This window comes from Electrophorus electricus, chromosome 13, assembly GCF_041902795.1.
Source record: "Electrophorus electricus isolate QZ-2024a chromosome 13, ASM4190279v1, whole genome shotgun sequence".
Lineage (NCBI taxonomy): Eukaryota > Metazoa > Chordata > Actinopteri > Gymnotiformes > Gymnotidae > Electrophorus > Electrophorus electricus.
Window position 1 is genome coordinate 12,464,590 of NC_137509.1, and position 20,656 is coordinate 12,485,245.

At 48.3% G+C, this 20,656-nt stretch overlaps 1 long non-coding RNA gene across 1 annotated transcript in view; it reads left to right on the top strand.

Annotated features, from left to right (window-relative positions):
• LOC145643497 (uncharacterized) overlaps positions 1–18,905 on the top strand; it is a 34,815-nt gene extending 15,910 nt beyond the window's left edge. The window contains exons 2-3 of the long non-coding RNA XR_014115940.1: positions 4,044–4,081; positions 18,137–18,905. This is a non-coding gene — a long non-coding RNA (uncharacterized LOC145643497). The remainder of the gene's footprint in view (positions 1–4,043; positions 4,082–18,136) is intronic.
• Positions 18,906–20,656: the final 1,751 nt, after the last annotated feature.

The window sequence follows — 20,656 nt, forward strand, 5'->3', positions numbered from 1 at the left end:
TAACTGTGCAACACAAATGGGTTATGCCCTTTTAAAAACATTTCAAAAAGGCAAATGTTTAAAAATACACTTTTGAACTAAAGATTTGAATAGCCTGCTTTATATTTATTTAGGCACGTTACTTTATAATCATTTCAAGATATAAGCAAAATGGGTGCGCATGTGTGTGTGTTTGTTCAGCATCTTCCATCCCTCCGCGCTACCTGGCCACACTACAAAGCCGTCTCCTTCTCTGTCAGTGAGCTGCAACCGTGAGCCTCGTCTGATCCCCAGTGCCTACAGCCGTCCCTCCACCGGCCGCGTGCCAGCCGGCTCTGCCTGAGCCCCGCAGCCTGGCAGCGCGCGTGGGCACCCAGCGCCTACCATGCCCTCTTCATTTACATCCATTAAGCCAGGGATGGACGGAGAGAGGGGCCCCTCGCCTGCGGCCCCATGCCAGGCCCGGGGTGGCCCCACGCCAGGCCTGCCGCCACCGATAACCGGAGCCCCTCCGCTGCGTGCCCGGCGCAGCGCCTTTTTTCTCGGGCCGTGCTCTTTCCAGGGAGAGCCTGGCCACGGCCGCCTACCCTTCTCACACGCCCTGCGCCAGGCCAGTTGTTTGGAGTTCAAAAGGAGCTGGTTGTGTGAGTTTCAGTGAAAGTGAGGAAACAAATGTGTGTTTGTGTGTGTTTGTGTGTGTGTGGTGAAAGGTCTGGAGCCACACCATGTAGCTAGTACTGCACTTGTGCAAATACATCCCAAATAATCATAAGCATGGTGGCAATAACCGCCGGCCATACATGGACAATCTGTTAAAATCGGCAGTGCATCTAATAATTCACGCAGAAATTATGTATTCATGACGTCCCTTCATCTCATATTTTACAGGATTCCACTGTACCTGCTGGCATTTTGTCTTAAATTCACATGCAACATTTTCAGAATCCACACTTTTGAATTATTGTCAAGTTGTTAACCTGAATACAAGATGAGCGCAATTAAAGCTAGCAACCCATATTTGATATTTTGCTAGAGATATTCGTATTGTGAAAGGACTGTCCAAATCACTGTAACTTGCACTGTGGCAATTCCTATACCAGGTTGCCGATCCCTGGTGGTGCAGGAAGGAGGAAGGTTCACTGGAACGCTGGCCCAGCACATCATCGGCCCACGCCCCGGGGTTGGGCTTTGATATCGTTATTCCTGTATGGTCCTTACTGTGAGTGGGGAACTGGTGTGGAGAGGGGGTTGTTTGTGGAAACCCCACCTCCCAGTTCACACTCCATTGCTTAAGATGGTTCACAGTCAACATATTAACCTCAACCTGTCGCAGGGACACGCGGAAACACGCGGGCCCAGCCGCGCACAATTGCCAGACTTGCTCGCGTGCACCGAGCTTCAGCAAACTCAAATACTCTTCGCCTCGTAATGACAGCTGAGGGCCTGCTGGTTTTCGGCCGGTCAGGAGAGGCGTCCTGCATGACGACAGATTACGTCAGTGATCCGGTGCTGAACGTGCTGAGAAATGGAAGGAAAGGAACGCGGAGAGGTAACCCGCAGCTTTTGCTAATAGCCGCTGAACTGGCCGCGGTGACAGCTTGGGTCAAACTCATTTCTGGTCTGCTCCTCACGGCGAACCGACTGTCAGTTTGTTCAGAAGTCCCACACCAGCCAGCAGGGCTTGAGGGGGAGAACAAAATGGCCTCCCAGAGTGCGGCACGACAGAAGAACCCCCCCCTTCCCCGCGCGAGGAGAGACTGCTAGGAAACCAAACCCCTCCCCACCTAGGACCATGGGAAGGCTAGAACCCTGACAAGAGTCTGCTCCCAGGCCGCGGCGTGGAGAGAACTGCTCGGCTGATGAGAGCAGGCCAACCTGCCCTGGCGCCAAGCAAACCACCACCCCCCACCCCCCACCCCCCGGCGGGCACGTCAAACCTGACGCTCGCCGTGGAGGAGGAGAGGAAAAGTGGGAGGGGTAGGCGGGAGAGGAGGCGGAGCTGATGAAGCAGCTGAAGGGAAGGAGAGACAGGGAGGATTAGGTCAATTGCAGGGGACAGCCCTATATAAAACAGGGCAGAAAAAGCAACATGAAAAAATAGCTCTAATTAGCATTGGCTATCATTAGCATTCGGAGAGCAGAAAGGAGTGGAGATGCTAAGGCAATTTTGGGCGATTTGGGAGGGTAGCACAGAAGGCCTACAAGCTGCAGACACAAAGTCGCCGTGTATAATCAGTTGATTTCCTTCATCTTCTTCGCAATAGTCACAGAAAATCTGCTCTATACGTGCACTGTACAATGATCATAGCCATCACTGAACAGAGACTCTGTTAAGCTTGTAGGTGGCTGATTTTAATGAAAAGTCAAAGGACATTTTGTGATATTTCCTCATTTTGAGTAGAGGTGCATGACTTGAATAGTGATGACTGCTTTTCAGAAGGAATTTTCTAGATCTCGACGCAATCAGAAGTGAGCAACTGCGTCAGCCTTTTAGATGGCACTGCCAAACGTCTGTGTGTCTTTCCTAACACGACAGCTACTGGATTTAGACAGGACCCAGGGCCAACCTCGGAGAGTCAGACTAGGGGCCGTGTTTAGAGGAGGAAATGTATGTAAGAAAGCACGTCTCGGATATCCCGCCGACACCCGTCGAGGATGAAAGCTCGACTATGGCTGAAGGAAAGCCACATCAGATGGGAGGTTTGTTGAGTCATTTTTCCCTTTTCTCCAATTCAGCATCTGGGGGGGGGGGAGCAAAAAAGGGAAAAAAATTGAACGTTTCTTTTTTTGATGGGCAATAACTCGTCTGTCCCCTTTCCAAGAAGATTGGAGCGGGTCCTGGCAGTCTGACACTACCTTATCACAACTCTTCACTGGCTTCTTCGCAAAGAGGCATCTCTGTGACTGGTCCATCACCACAATCTTGCTTGACACCACGCTTCAGCAAACCTGTAGCTCGTGTGCAACATCGCACCCCCTTCAGTGGTAACCATCCATCAAAACTGGATCTGCTTAGCCCCTCAAAGAGGATTTGAGGCCCTGCTTCCTATATCCGTGAGTCTGACTGCCACGCTACCAAAGGCCTGTGCGCGTGCAAGAAAAATAACAAACAGAACCAAAACAAAATTGCAATAATATGCCATTTCATTACATTCATTACAAGCCATTAACCTGCAATATGTCAGACAGCACTGCGGTTCACTGTACGGCTAGGCTATATAGCTCCGCCTCATATGGCTAACACGCCAGGTGTCCTTATCATGCTTGCATGTAGTCTTTCGAAAAAGAAAAGACAACACAGGTAACTTCCCCTAAACATCTGACTCTGAGCCCAAGTGGAGCAGGTAATAACGTTCTTCCGTGCCAGCGGAAGCCTCTTTGCGAAAGCAGCCGGCTGCTCCTTCCTGCAGGAGGCTCTGGCGGGCTCTCGTTTGGGCTGTCTTGTTGAGTGCCCGCTTTAAATACCCCTTCCTGCTTGACACTTGTTTCCATTAGGCACAGGCGAAACGCTTCATTAAGAAGTGGCACAAAGAGAAACGCATCCCTCTTCCTCCTGCCGCACTGGTGGCTAAAAACACACCGTGACGTGCGTCGTATTCAGGGTAATGGCGAGCGTCACTGTGTCAGACGGGGCTTTTTGTGACAGCCGGCTGTGTTACCAGGGCCCGTCAGTGGAGAATTACACAGGGAAGGGAACACAATTACCCTCAGTACTTGTTAAAAATCGCCTCTACCCCTTAACGAGCTCCTCTCTGGGAATAAATAAAAGGAAGGAAGCAGGGCAATATCTCAAGGAGATTCTGGGGTTTGTTCAAACGCCTGCATTTCTTTTCGTGTCTTACGTTCACGGACGACGCCATGTGCGGGGGGGGGTGGGGGGGGGTGACGCCATTGCTCATTCCTGAAATATATGACAACAAATCATTATGGCACTGCAGCGATTGATCAACAGTCATTTGGTAATTGATATTGACAGCAGTTTTTTTCTCCTTCCTTTTCCTTCACCCTTGTACCGGTGGGTCACCGATGCGTCGGAAACATCCCCTCACCCCGTGCGGCATCAGAAACAACGTGGGGGCTTCGATCCTCCAAAGCCGAGCCGGTAGGGAAACTGAATTACGGTAACAACTGTGCCAACGAGATCTTATTTTTATGTGTTTGAGTGGTTGTTCCTTTTCCCCTCCTGTATGTGGCCCCTGACACCAATGAAAGTGTCTCCCCATAACCGTGCTGGTGCCGCAGATCGGGGGCTAGTAGAACCGATGGCATTCACCCTGCGAGGGAGGCTGGGGGGATTGTATTTACAGCGCGGAGAGGCTTCTGTCGCATCATTGAGTTTAATTAGTAATATCACACAGTTTTCTGCACCAGCTAAGTCTCCGATGCAACTCCGTTAATGTCGTTAATGACCTTCATTTGTGAGGATTAGTCCTTTTGGGGACACGCAAACACATGCGCACAAAATAACTGCAAAATAACAACACGCCATTTGTGTTTCCCTCTTCCAGACAACTTTCAAGTTACGTTATGCAGATCAGTCAGCCATTAAATCGATGTACTGCGCGATGGTTAATAGCATGCATTTAAAATGTTACAATGCAGACATAAAGGGAAGCCGGGAGAAGTCCTTAACCCAGTTATGAGCAGAGCAAAAATGACCTTCATTCTTAAAGTTAAATCAGCTCCCAGTCTCAATGTTGCGTTGATTGCTGAATGAAAACACGATCAGATAAAGGTGAAGGCATGGTTTTCTGAAGGCATCATATCATTTTGGGGTTTTATTTTCTTCAAACTTACACGTATTTGCACTTAATCAAGGTCCCTGGGCATATATAAATGGGTTAAAGGTGAAATAACAGTGGTATCTGTTTATGGTTTATTTTTTTGAATGCTAAATCCCAGTATGCTTCCAGAATTATTCTATCACCCATAGGTTTTTTTGCTGGACACTGAAGAGGGATGTTCATGAAGTGAAATACAGGCAAAATACCATTGTACAATTTATAATTAAGTCTGTACTTAAGTGTAACGGCAGCCTTACTTATGAATATGTTAATGTACAATTTATTGTACAATTTCATTTGATCACTTAAAAACCATATGTGATTTTAAAACAGACTTGAAGTCAATGTAAAAAGTATTATAAGGTCCACCTATTTTAGTTTGGGAAGTGACAATTCTAATTTTGTTTCCCAGTGCAATAGCTCATAGCATGGTCTATATTTCTATGATTTCTAGGCGAAAGCTTAAGAATACCGCAAAAATATAAACAGCTTCTTTTTTACATTCAAACATTCCACCAAACTAAAAGTCCTAATGAGCTGAATGAAATGTTTATGCGGGTCTGAATCAAAGACACTGGAGGCATATTAGCTGGCATCCATGTCACTGCCTGGCACTGCATGCGTGACAAATGTCCGCCTCACCTGCACACACCTGCTGCGTTTGAAGACTTAGCTGACATCTGGTCACTCAGTGTAAAAGCCTCTCTTGGAGCCTTGAGGTATTCACAACACACACACACACACACACACACACACACACACACACACACACACACACGCGCACGGGCATGCATGCGCACGCACGCACACCAGTGAACCCCTGCGAGAGCTCATCTGGTAGTGATTACATCATCTTTGCATAACTCCTGGCCAGTGGAGCGTCTACCCTGTGGTTGAGGTGTGGAACACCGTAGGTGGGAGCGGAGCTGCGAGTGAAGTGGCAGTAGGGGGCTGCACTTTCCACACTGACACAAACCCAATACTTCGCTTGATGCTGATAGTTAACTCTGATGACTTAATTACCTTATTGAAATGGGACATTCTGCAGTGTGTGTGTGTGTGTGTGTGTGTGTGTGGAATCAAGGTCCACAGTAAATTATCACACCGCAGTACACTTAAAAGCAAATTTCGCCTTTTTGGTCAATTTGCTGCTACAGTTCATGAGAGGAAGTGACTTGAAGCTCTTCATAAATTTCACCATTGACAGAGCTTTCTTCCTGATGTGGAAATAAGTTGCCGTTGATGGGGTCCGTTTAGGTCCACCTCACCGCATTAGTAAAAGGAAGGACAAGAAGCCCACCTGTTATGATGGGACCACAGAGCATTAATGTGTCAGGGCTGTGGTGATTAAAGACATGCAGCTTTGTCCTGCCCTTCCTTTACTCTGGTAAACCACAAATGCTGGAAAAATCCAACAGGGCCAGACACTGGATGCTTTTTTAATCCCAGGATCACGAGCATGAGGTTTTTCGTCTACTTATTCAGGTTTTTTGAAACCATGTTAACCTCTACTTCATCATTTAGAAAGCAGAAAATGTTTCAATCTCTAACACTTCTTAGGCAGAGAAAGAGGATGAAGAACTAATAAGCCCCAATGTTTCCTAGGCCCCACCCATTGGTCTTTAGGCCCTGCCCATTGGCATGTAGGCTCCACCCATTTGTTCATAAGCCTCCTCCTTTGCTGCATGGGCTCCGCCCATTGCGTTGAAAGGCTGCTCGATGTGGGAAACTCACCCTACCTCTCATTTCCTCATCATTCTACTGTCTCAGATCACTTGGGCTTGTGGTCCTGGCTCCTCAACTCAGCCATTTCTCCCGACCTGCTAAAACAAAACCTGGCCACCGTAAGTGTCCCTAATGACCTCTTTAAAATTTGCCAAGCCTGTAAAGGATCCCCGATTCTGATTTCTTTCTCTCTAACGCAGGCGCTCGCGGAGGGAGACACACTCGCATGCCTGTCTTGAAATGTGCCAAGCAATTAGGTGGAGTGACTCCATTCATTAGGCACGTGTTCCTGAAGATTATTAAACTGCAGACGAGTCAGTAATCAGTAGGAATGGAGAGAGGGAGGCGAGGTATGAGTGTGTGATAAAAGAGAGAATCACCTTTTGCACTCTAGCACATTACTGTGTGTCCGTGCATGGACGTACACATATTGCCGTACACAGAGCTTTTTTTAAAAATGTGCCTATTGGTATTCTAAGATTACTAAAAGGAGAAGTATTGTAAAACACTTTTTCAGGGTGATGACTTTTTTTTCTTTGGGTTTTTTCTTTTTTTTTTTAACACTCCGATGGGCAGTTGGGACATCAGACGTGGTCCGGTGTGGAAAGCTGGGGCGGAGGGGCGGAGTCAGCGTCGGCAGGGGCAGGGCAGGGGCGGGGCTCATAGGGTTGCCTGGGATTGTGTGGAATGAGCATGCTGTCATGCTCACTGCTGAGTGCAATTACAGTCGCGCCCAAGAGCTTGCCGCTTCACCACAGTGTTCAATAGATAGAGACAGCATGTGGGAGAGCAACAGAGACTGGCCTTTTTTCAGCCCACACACACACACACACACACACACACACACACACACACACACACACACGCATGCATGCACATACATAAATATTCCCAGGTATACATCACCGCACGCGCCCTATCAACATATCGGTCTGCATTATTTTTACATAACACATTAAAATATCTATGAAATTATGCAGCAAGACATGTTTCACTTCAAAAGCCAACATATATTGTATATTTATGGCTGTGGCATACAATGCTGGCACACAGACTCCATAAATGCAGGTACACACACAAGTGTTTTGCCTAAAGATTTACGAGCACGCGTGCATGCACGCCACACCAAAACCCAGATAAATGCAAACAGATCACATGGGCGCTCTCACTTCTTCTCTCTCCTGACGTTATCAGTGAGGGAGATTTATTCACTCTCCAAGGAGAATTTATGAGAGGCAGATCGTCTCTGGCGGAGAGGCCAGCTAAGAAATTACTTCTGGAAACAAAAAAAGGAAAAAGAAAAAAAAATCAGATTTGAAAGATTTATTTCAATCTGCGCCAAGGATGCATGATACATTCAATCTGTTTATTTGAATGAACCAATCATTTAGAGGCCAGGAGAAGTCCCCTGGCAAGGAGGGTGAATTGTGTTTAGTGAGGGGCTGTCCTGTTCTTAGTCTCAGCTTGTTCCAATCCATTTTGCCAGTGATGGCTCGCTTCATGCTGTTTGCGGGGGGGTTCAACGACGGTTATTTGTTTGTTTGTTTTTCCTCATTGATATATTGATCCATTTGTCTTGGATGTTCGACTGCATGATGAAAGATCTTGAAGGCAAGAACAGCCTGTACTCTGATATCGTTGGAGCAGCGCTCACACACATGCACACACACACACACACACACACACACACAATGTTTTTCTGACTATACAGAATCATGAAATGCGATCGATATTCACTTTTGCCCCACGCTGCCCCTTTACTCTGAAATGACGCCGCCAAGCTAAGATCTCCAAACTTCAGCGGGCTGCCTCAGAAGAGCCACTCTTCAACTTACGTTTGGCCCAAAAGCTGCAGCAGATGAGTACGCACGGCCGCGTGCCACTTACCGTGACATCGCCGACCTTTATTAGACCGACGAGCAGCAGAACTTGCTACTGGCTGCGGAGAGTCGAAGCTAGTCGCTACGGCAGACACAAGCCTGAGCAGGGACTGGGGGATGACGCTCGGAAAGATATGGAAAAGGGGGAGGCAAGGAATTAGCCTGGGCGCACGGCGGGAACAGCGAGGAGCTCCTCGTTCAGCTGTGGGCCGCCAGGGTGGGCACGAACGCGGCGCAGCGCTCAAAATCGCCAAAGCCGACGCAAAAGGTTTCCTAAGCACGGAGGGTCCTGTCGGCCCCGGTGCCACGGCATAAACATGGAACAGAATAAACATGGATAATAGTAAATTTATATGTAAATGCAGGATCCTGGTGGTCCTTCCTCTCTTTCGTCATGTCATAAGGCTACAGCACAGTGAGGGAGAGCAGAACTGTTGATGTATCAGCCCAGACAGCACAGAGGCCAGCGAGATTGCAAAATGTGACCTACACTTAGAATGTTCGGGATAAGGTTCTGGAAATCCTGCCGGATTAATGGATCTGGATTTGCAGGCTAATGTGTGGGCTACAGGCAGAAGAGGGCCAAAGGGTCACGGCTGCGGTTTCTTGCGACCAATGCGGACCACACTCAATTATGGTCCTCGCGCAAAGTGATGGATGGCAGTCCAATTGGTCTAATGTAACTTCGCGGCGGTGTTGCAGTGACTAGGGTTTGACTGGGAGAAAGTTTCGGTCATGGAGGCTAAGGTTGACTGTCCTTTTGAAAGTTTTACCAAATATCGATAGTGCAATTGCTTCGTTCCACCTGCGTACCGCCAAGGCTTGCATGGTGAAAAAAGTGACATACAGTGCCACCATTTCCTGCTCTCCACTGTGCATCTGTCCGCAGCAAAGCACGAGAGAATAGCTTCTGTCAGGAAACTGCAGCGTGGCTGGTATTTCGCTACATGACTATCACTTTGCATGGGATTGTTTGCACAAGCCTGTGCAAATATCAACTCCAGACCACAGAAGAGAGCAGAGAGCCTCACTTTTCCCATTAGTAAATTCGCCATTGACTGAGAGAGACAGAGGGAACAAAAGAGAGAAAATGAAAGCAAGAGAGGGAGAAGGAGGGAGTAATTAGATGAGGAGATCCACCAGGTCGCGAGGGGTGGGGGTGGGTACCGTGGCCAGGCCATGAGGGCGTAGATAAAAACTGTAAAATGGTGCCTCCATGCGCATGATTAATGTCATCATGAAGTCTAGCAAAGTCACAACTCCCACCATTACGCTCTAAACATGGAGACCACGCCCCATTGCTTCCTGCTCATGAATAATGCAGCGAGGCACTCCATTCCAGGTGTGCGTGATAAAACGGTATGAATATTCAGTCATGGCGGTAATGAAATCAAAATGTTAAGGACGGTTGTGCATCGATCGAGTGCGGAACTGTTGGGGTGCGCAGATGGGGAAAAATGAGAGATTTGATATGCACTGACAGAACTGGAAACAGCAGCTTACTTTTAATGGCTTGTCAAAGTTCAGGTAGGGACATCGTTTGGGGAGAGGAGACGGTAGCCATTTTGCTCTGCCTTGGAAATGGAAATGTTGTAGTTCTGGACAGAAAATTGTGATTTAGTGCAGGAAGGTCACGCAAGCCCCACTTGTGGGTATGTAATGCTTGTTAATATTCTGCCCAATTTGAAATTACTGTGTTCCCAGTTGCCTTTATTAAACTATTGCTGAAATGTCCATTTTGACAGTCTCCTAAAATGAAATTAGCACCATGATATTAATCCTATCTTGTCCAATGCCTCTTCATAAGATTTGTGTTCGTGTAGGATCATCAAGTTTTCAGCGTAAATAACGCATTTCGTGTAATTGCAGGTAAATAAATCCAGCCCAAAATGAGTGGTCCTAGTGTTCTACGGTCTCATTTAAAGTAATCTCTTTCCCTATTGGGATCATTGAGAGTTCGTTGAATGACTGTAGATGTAGGCACTCTCTAGGCATTATGGCTGCTACCCGGAATTCGAGGCAACCTCAAAATTAGATTGCCGGCCTCGTGAAAGAGCAGTCTTACTATCAGTGTTACATTATTGTTGAGCAAGTTTAAGAATGTCACTAAAATATTTATTCTGTTTCTGTTCTATTCAGTGGGGAGGAATGGAGTCGAGCTGATCCAGTTTATTAAACATCTGCGATTCACAGCTTGGCCCATTATGCCTGACTTCCACGTCGCAACAGCTCTAAGTTTGGACTTCTTCTCATTATGTTTGTCCTTTTTGTCCTGATCCCTGTAGTTGCTAGTGGCGATTAGCATGTCTTCAGAGAGCCAGCATGGCACGGACGCTGGGCGACGCAGCAGCAGCCAGTGAAGACAAACGACCTGGCTGGGCGGAGGTTAATGCTCATCACGTGGCGAACACGGGGCCGCCAGACGTGCCAGCCTAGCAGGAAAATGGGAGGGTTGGGGGTGGGTTTGGGGGGGGGGGGCAGGTCGGAGACCCGCACAGCTTCACCTCGGCCCACTGCCGCTAACGCCATGATTAATACGCGCCGTGGCTAATTAGCCCTGTGCTGGACGAGCGCTTTAATGGCGGCGCTCATGAAAAACAAGCTCAGCCGCTGTGAAAGTCAGGAAGGGAAAGAGAGAGAGCGAGAGAGAGGGAGAGAGAGAGAGAGAGAGACGAATATTAACCTGGCTTACGCCGGGGTTGTCTGGCACCCTTTCCCACACCATTACCCAAGTCCAACAACGCGGTGCCTGCGCGCACCCTTTCTGATTGATCTCCAAACAGCACATACAGGGACCATTTACTGCCCACCCAGGCCTACAGCCATACTCTCATTGAGCAGGAGATGAACAGTTCACTCTAGCAATACGGAAAAGTCTACGCCCACCCCCAAAAGCCAACAAGCACCACAAGCACACGCTAACAGCCCCACTCGCACACTCATACGGCTGGCGGGTTATTACGGGTGGCTAATCTATTCTCCCAGTCAGGAGACATCTGAAGAATACATAGAATTGCTGTGTTTTACTGAAAACATTGACATGATGTTTCTTGACAACTTGGCGTAGGTACATACTTGGTCATAATAGCACTGTAAACTCGATTGGTACACCTTTCTTGAAACTATTCCACCCTTCTTGAAACTATTCCAGCTATTTTCTATTTAACCAAGACCGAGGACAGGGAACAGAATTTTTAAAGATTCATGTGAATTTCAGGCTGGCAAATCACTTATAGTGAAGACTGCCTAGTCATGGCTAACAGTATCCAGCTACTCGGACTTGCACAGACATCTGAGCGTCCGTCCAAAGCCTGGTTTGTTGTCATCGTCATTGTTTCCCAAATCCCCCAAATCCAAAGCTTTCCAGGAATCACAGGGAGCCAGCGAAACCCGCTGTCATATATCAGTAAAGTCTAGGAAGGAATGGGGAAGGTGCAGCATTAGGAAAATGGGACATGGCCAAGGTCTGGCTTTCTCTGACCAACAAAAAAAGGCAGAGCATATAAAAGAAAACACACACACACACACACACACACACACACACACACACACACACAAAGGTCAAAGGTGATGTGTCATTTTGAGGACTGAGACCAAAGTCAAAGAATCTTCAGTGGTTAACATAACTGACACTTTAACCTTTCTAAATCAGTTCAAATCTAACTATGTAGACCACCGCAGTCAGTCAATATTCCAAATATTGTGCATGAAAAAAAAATCTAATTCAAATGAAGGATGTTTATAAAGGTCAATTAAGTGAAATTAGTATAATTAAAAGTTTATTGATAAGCCTTTATGGTTGGTGGGGAAATCTAGATCTGAAAGATAAGTGAAACCGCCTCAGGATGGACTTCTGCCTGCTACGTAAAGAAGAGCAGTTCTCGCAAACACACCCCAGCACCAATCACGGTGGGCTTCCGGAGCTTACGCGCGTGTTAAGTAACAGAAGGAAATGTGCTCGGACAGCAGCGTTCCCTTTCAGAGAAACCCGCGTGGCCGCTTCGCGTAGCTGCGTCCGCCCTGCGGCACGCGACGCACATTCGACCGCGTCCCTGCTCAGTCACGGGACGTATCCCATCGCGGCTGGGGGTTAAGCGCCGATAAATGAAATCCTTCACTCGGACGTTAGTCTCACGCCACCGGCCAATAAATAACAGGGTGAGCAAATCGGCTGCACCGCTCCGCACAGGGAAAAGCGCCCGGCGTATGCAAAACAGGTCAATTACAGCTGACCGCAGGTCATCCCAAGCCCATTCCTCGTTATCGACTCCCGCCACGAGGCCCTGGGAAAATAAGGCGCGTCACAATTCATCGCCGACGCTGCCTCATTTCTTTCTTTTTTATGCTCCCACAGAGAAGAGCTGTGAGCAGAGATGACACAACTCATTTGTTTTACAAGGTTGGGGCTTGAGCTCCTTTCCCTCCCGCTCTGGTCATTCTCTTCGGGGTGGGGGGAACCTTGAAAATGTGCGCCTTTGCTCATGATGTAACTGAGGACCATTTCTCAGGCAGGGGACTATGAACGCTTAAGGAACACAGCCTGCCAAGGTTTTTGAAGTTGGCCAGAGTAGACCCCAAGTTTTGAGCCCAAGGCAATTAACACTGCGAGTTAAAGGAGAACAGACACGAGAGAACACGAGAGAAACGGGAAGATCCGATTGGATCCCGCTACGCTCGCGACCGTAGCAGCTCTAAATGCCTTCCCTAGACTCAAGACAGCTAGAGAGGGACCAGGTTCTCTAGAAGGGCACCGAGCTTTAAACTTTCAGAGACTTCTGGCAGAGGCGTTGATGGGTGTTCTATCTTAAATGTCAGCTCCTCATCAATAAAATGTTTAAGGCCATTCATTAAGTTTTGCAGTGTGGCGAAATGAGGGCAGCGTGAGGACAGGGCAGACCTGCAGGCCTGAGGAGGCGGGGCCATTTGCACGGCCAGGGTGACATACTTGCTTAATATCGGTGGTCGCGTCAAGGCCGTGTGTGTGGTTGCTCGTGTGTGTGGTTGCCTTTTCGTTGGCCTTGTTCTCGGGGGATGTGTCATTGTCAGTGTCCTCCCCTCCTCCTCCTCCTCCTCCTCCTCCTCCTCCCCCTCCTCCCTGACGCTTCCTGGAAAGCTCCCTGCTCCTATAAACACAGCTGTCATGTCGACTGGCGGACTGAACAGTGGCCAGCGCTGACAAGCATCTCCGCCTTGGGTCTGTCGGAGTGGCACGCGGTGTCTTTGGGAAGCACGCACCATGCATGTAAGCGCACACAAACATGCAAATGCCCACACACACACACACACACACACACACACAGACCCATACCCACCTGCACCCACACATCACCAACACACACATGTGGACACTATCCACACACATCCTCAGTCTAGCAACAATACTGAGGTTTCACAACGGGCCTATTAACTTATGCGCCCACCCTGGCAACTTACGGCTGTTCGCTATTCAGGGAGAGAGATAGCAGAGGAGGGAGGCCATCTGAATGATTATGGGCCGAGTGTCAAACGAGAGTGTTTGAAAGGCCTTGGCATAAAGAAGGCTGTGTGTGAGCACTGGGGAGCTTGAGGATGCAGCATGAGGAAGCACAAGTCCTCTTTTCAGTACCTCTTCAATTAGGTCCAGTAAGAAAGGCTGCTCGTCTGCCCGGCCTAAAGTGACAGCCAGTGAGAATTCACCGATAGCATTTGACAGCTGAAGTGGCAGTTATAAATTTACTCCAGGATCGCTATTCGCTGCGACGGCCAGCGGGGTGGGGCGGGCGGCCGGGAAGCGAGGAAGTCAGAGCGTCTCTAATCTCCCACTTCCATCATTCCCTCGATAAAAGCACTTTTGCAGAAATCACACTGCTTTGGCGGATCTCCTCTGAACTCCTGGTGAAACGACTCCCCGCTCCGACGCTGGGCTCGGGGACTTGGGGAGGCTGTTGGGCAGCCTTACAGTAAAATACGGTTCCTGCTTGCTGCAGGTTAAAAGCGCATTCATCCTTGTTTACAATATAACACTGGCAGGGTGCAATAGTGGGAACATGTGAGGAATAGCAATGCTGCTTCCCCCTAAGGCTGCCTTCACTGTGGATGACTTTGTTCAATATCTTAAAAGCACAGGCCTGCAGATGCTTTATCCAATCAAGAGGAATCAGGTACTTTGGGATGGGGGAGTGGGGGCATTTACAAATGCACGGGACGTCGGTACATGTGAACCTGCGGAGGACAGATCCACGGTACCAGGCCGCGCACTACACCGCTATCCCCTATGCCATGAAGTCACTATGGCACATGCCAGAGTGTGAGTGTGTCTGTGCTTGGGTAAGTGAGCCAGAGAGAAAGAGACAGAGAGAGAGAAAGGAAGATAGAGAGAAACAAAGTGTGTATCCTGTTACCGGGTTTGACAAGCTTTTAATTACCATCAGGTTCCACCATGGCGCTCTTTCCGGCGACAGAGGACGGAAGAAAACTCGCGGCATACTCACACCCCGGTCGCCCTGAGGCAGCAGCCTTCGTCTGTGCCGCTGCCTCTAACTAGACAGCAGACAAAAGGTGTCCCTCCGTTCTGGCAGAGACGGCTGCCGATCACTCAATTCTAACGAGGCCATAGGTGGCGCTGTGGCCCCTGACAGCCGCGGTGGTTTATAGAGCCAATCTGAGTGGCTCGGGGCCGACGCAGGCAGGTGCAGTGCCGGGGGGCCGGGGCCCGCGGAGGAGGTGGAGACGGGGTTAAGGGTGGCCCAGAGGCAGGTGGCGGGGAGGTGGCGTCGCTGGGATGGTGGTGGTGGGGTGGTGGGGATAACATGCCTCGGCAACAGCTTATCAAGCTCATGCTCCAAGACGGGGCTCATCTGCATCTGTACAGACCTGTGGGAGGGCAGAACGGCCTGGGGCGACGGTGGAGAGACACGGTGCCCTGTCTTCCCATAGCAGGGTCTTACAGCAAATAAACAAATGACTCATCTGTTTAATAAGAGGCCTTCTGCTTTGCTCAGACCCTCCACAGACCATATTAAATGCTAATTTCCTGGCACAGCCGTGCCATCGCTTATTACCGCGCCATCCCTCCTACGGTCCCCCAGTACCTATCTCTCTCGCCTGCCTCTGGCTCTTGCTAGCGCAGGGCTGGCGTGGGCCAGGGCTTCCCTGGATTCACACGGGACGGACGAGGCGCGGCGCGAGGTGAGGGCGGATTGCCGCTCTTTGATAAAGCAGAGGGCTTTGATCCCTCTGCTGCCCCCGCTGGAAAAATGAGACGATCGCCGGATGGCCTCGGGCGTGAGAAGGGCGAGGACCCCTTCGGCAGCAAAGCCCCACTCTGGATCCACCAGGGCGCCGGGCCGAACTTCCCAGGTTGAAGTGGACCAGGGCGATGTGGAGGTCCCAGCCAGAGGTGAGATCTGGGGGTAGAACTGTACATGATATCACGGATGGCACAGCCCTTACCACTACTCGAAGACACAAACAGCCTGAGATGAAGAAGGCTTTTCACACACCCTCGGTGATGGACGCTGCTATAAGTGTCAGAAATAATGTGTCAAATAGCTTGGGATTCACGTGCAAAAGCAATTCATTTACTGTCACGTGTAGACGGTTTTGCGTTTTGCTGCACACAGAGAGTAATAGGTGTTGTGATAGTGTCTCGTGCGGGAGACTTTATCTGTTCTTTTTTTTTTAATGCATATGTGATTTCCGGTTTGTCAGTGACAGGGCTTCATCGCTAGACTGTCTCTGTCTGAGCCAAGTGGAGCAGCGAAAACCCCCAGCATGCACTGGGGCCTGAGGGTTGATCTCCATTAACCTAAATCTGCTGTTCTGTCAGCGGCAAACACGTCGTCAACAGCTGAGTCAAGGAGGAAAAAAAAGTAACAGTAACAACAAGTGAATGAGGAAGTGATTTAATTTAAGCCTCATCTGGTCTCCCTAAGCAAGTCCTCAGGCTTCCATTACCTCCCATGCAAGCTCCAAATATGATAAAGTGTCTCAGTCTTCCGTGGGGACAGTGTCAGTGATGACAGCTCTAAATGTAGGTAACAGTCAGTTTCACCTCATGGAAGCACGTCTCACTAATCTAAACTCGCTATTGCAGTGAGGTGTAAATAGGTGGCTCGAGCTAACGTAATGGCTCTCGGCTGACGCTGGTGAGGAAGACTGATAAATACGTTACTTTGCAAACCCAATAAACGACAAATGACTTTTACTGCTGCTGAGGCATTTATAATATTGATGGAACACCAGTCGATATCAAACACGAGACATCCTCATATAATATCACTCGATCTGTGTCCAAAAGGAAGAGCAAAATGCCAAGGAGAGAGGAGCGAAAATCAATGCCCTCCCCAGATATTAAAAGAAGCATGCAAGTTCTTAACTAATGGAGATAAAGAGGTTATAGATGGCTCCATCGAACAACCAGGCTTGGACTTGGCTTTCATCTTGACACGATTAAACCCTCATTAGGCTGCTAATTATTTGGCATGTCTATATTTACCATTGACAGTGCCAGCATGGCTCTTGACTCTCATGGCAAAGCAGAGTGAATATTTCACGACGACGGCGAACTCGCAATATATAACACTCCAGGTTGCCAAGGGTGGCAATCGATTAGAGGAAGAGCGATGCAGGGCAACTTCTAATTGAAATAAATTTGCTTCAGACAGACAAACAACTGGCTGTGTGGACACGGGCTGAGACAAGAGGGAATGCAATGGCAGTTTTGCGCCATTCGCCCAGATTCTCGCGGCTGGGGTCTTCTCTGAGAAAGTGTATTTCGAATAATGATTTCATGCAGGCGCACGACGTCTCCTACTCCGTCATACTTCCACATTGTCAGGTTGGGGTTCGCTGTAGGAACGTTTGAAAGTAGGTGGCTGATGTTCAGTGTTCAATGTCTTTTTCGTGCAAAGGCACTGAACAGTAAATGGGCAATTAGATGAAACGATTTTTGGCTATTAACATAGTGGATTATGGATCCGCTCATTTCAATAACGACAAAAAAAAGAGGTTAGCATTGACGTTATACATTCATTTATCATTTATGTGGGACAGAAACCATTCAGGAAACATGGGTAACCAGCGGTGGTGACCGCCATACAGGTAGAGTACAATGGCCTGGTGGCCATCTTGGCTTGCGTGCGTTATTCGAGAGTTCTATCCTTTTTCATTTCTGCGCATTTCGCACACGCTGACGAACCCGTTACCGTTGCAGACGGGGCCCCGCACCCAAACAGAGGTGGCTGGGTGTCTGCAGACAGCCCACTCCTCGAGCTCGAGAGCGAGACGAGAGGCAAGGTCATGAGACCAAAGGGGGGGTGGGGGGGTGAAGGGTGGAGGTACCAGAAAGGAGATCAGAGTGCGGAGCAGGAAAGGCCAGTGAAAGAACCCGCCCAGAAATGAGGCAGGCACTGGAGGCCGTCGGCTTGATACGAGGCAAAGGTGCTGGGGAAGGCAAATTTGTGCGCCTCGCATTCCTGTTTGGAACAGCGGTGACAGAAGCTCTCGGCAGAGCCATATGCCGTGAATCAGCGCTCCCAAACGAGCCACGGCTGCAGCGACCGCCCTAACCAATCCTAACTTCACACAAAGTGTACAACTACATAGCGTATTTATAGCATAGATTTATTTCATTACAGCGTAATACGATATCTCAGGGCTTATTCCATTATTGCTTATGTTGTATGAGTCATCGGAAAGACGTACGAGTGTCCGAGGTACAATTGTTGTGGAAAAGTCGTACGCGTCAGTCTGATGAATGTTTTTATTTGGCCTGTTTTTTTTTGGTAGGTGCTTACAGAGCCAGGTCTGACAACAACGCGGTGGTACTAATCACCCACCTAGAGTGAAGGAGCTGTCCCAGCGGAAGGAACTGGAGGAACATGGAAGGGAAGAGAGGAAGAGAAAAAAAACCAACAGGGAGGACAAACGTGCCAACTTCTATCTGCTGTTTACACTTATGGAGTCCCCAGCTACTGAGGCAGAACTTAGCATGTACCGACCTAAGCCATCCGTTTCATTTAACGGCTTCCACAAAGCGGTATTAGAAGCGAGTTCATGGAATGTGGCATAGAAAAACAAAAACAACAGAACAGAACAAAGAAAAGAAACCCACAGTGCCAGCCTCAGAGTAAATTGGCAAAAAGGATGCATACTCTTAACTGAGCGAAGCATTGCTTTTATAGGGGGCGTATACCTTATGGGGATACGTGCATGTCAAATACATTTTAAGAGGAGATCAATTAAAATACAGCGCAATGGAAACGAACATATCAGTGATGAATGCATAGAATCAGTTTCTGTCTATTATAGTGTCTATCACCTAAGTCCCAATTATCTATCAATAAACAAGGCCATCATTTCGGTGTGATTATGTTTGATGGTGCCATATGGCTTTATCCCACTTCCTGCTAAATCATGTCAGGGTGTGAAAGGACACTGGAGGAACACATTCATACCCTTGGCGACTAAAACAGGATTTAATGAATATAAGTTTTGTTGATGGCGCATTGGTGAATGAAATAAATTGGAAACTGCAAAGGAAAAATAATAAAATCCAAATGAGCTGGAAGACAAATGGTTGTGCTCTCTCTCTCTCTCTCTCTCTCTCACACACACACACACACACAAACTCTCTCTCTCTCTCACACACACAAACTCTCTCTCTCTCTCTCTCTCTCTCTCACACACACACACACACACACACAAACTCTCTCTCTCTCTCACACACACAAACTCTCTCTCACACACACACTCTCTCTCACACACAAACTCTCTCACTCTCTTTCTCTCTCACAAACTCTCTCTCTCAGACAAACTCTCTCTCTCTCAGACAAACTCTCTCTCTCTCTCTCTCTCTCTCTCTCTCACACACACACACACACACACACACACACAAACTCTCTCTCTCTCACAAACTCTCTCTCAGACAAACTCTCTCTCTCTCAGACAAACTCTCTCTCTCTCTCTCTCACACACAAACTCTCTCTCTCTCTCACACACAAACTCTCTCTCTCTCTCACACACAAACTCTCTCTCTCTCTCACACACAAACGCTCTCTCTCTCTCTCACACACGGACTCTCTCTCTCACATACACACACACACACATGCACAGACACACTCTCTTTTTATATTTGACTTTCTAATTAATGTGGGGATTTTATGTGTTTGTTAATTCTGTCAATAGTAATTATGTCTCCTTTGGCTGGCATGCCTATGTTTTATGCTAATGCAAATTTTTTTATGCCATTTGTGTTTGCAAACCTCTGTTAATAACCCCAGCCAGCAAACAGGCCGTCCCAACAGTAGGTTAAGCTTTACTTTAAAAACACACACTGCACATTTTCACCGTGTGTGTCTCATCTTTCACACTCTGACTCGGTTGATTTATTTGATTTCAATTTTCCAATTTTACTTGGTTAAAAAAAAAAAAAAATTCTTTGAAAGCTTCTGCAAGTGGCAAAAATGCCCCTAAATACAAAAATATGAAAAGTGCATACAGCCAGTATATTTATAGCTATGATGTAAGAAAATTAAATGTTGCGCTCATGGTAAAGTAGGGCAGGGAACAAAATATCTGGTTGCAAACGCAGTCTTGTTTGTGGCGTTTAGTACAAAAGAATATCGAGCATAACAGGATCTAAGCTTTCCTAATCACAGACTGGTGAATATGAGCTTGGTGCTCGTGTTGGCTCCCGGTTTCCTTCGCCGCAAACTCCTCTGTCTCCTCGCTGAACTGAGGCTGCCGCCTTTGGGATTTCAGAGAGCTGGAAGCGGCCGAGTCAGCAGGTAGGCAAGGGCGGCAGTTCCCATTTCAGACCGGAGGGAGAGCGAACGCGGAGCGCCTGGCGTTCCCTCCACTGTCCTCATCTCCTTCCATGCAGAGAGAGAGAGAGAAAGAGCGCCTGAGGTGAAAGAGGAGTGCAGCCGGCCCTGCTTCTGGAGCCATCAATCACTCGCTTATTTTGGGGTGAAGGGTACAGTTGGTTTCACACCCCCTCCCCCCCCCCTTCTGTTTACTTGTTTGTTTGTTTGTTTCAGAGCGTGAAAGAGGCATGACAGTGTCCTCAGTGTTTAGAGTTTCTCTCTCTCTTTCTCTCTCTCTCTCAATTTTTTTTCTGCAAGGGTTATTTCCTCAGGGAGGATGTGGTGGGAAAGAGGGAGAGAAACTTCCAGACACACTACATTACTTTTTCATCAGCACACCGGCAGCAGGGGACTCCCAGACTTTTGTGTGTGTGTGTGTGTGTGTGTGTGTGTGTGTGTGTGTGTGTGTGTGTGTGTGTGTGTGTGTGTGTGTGCGTGTGTG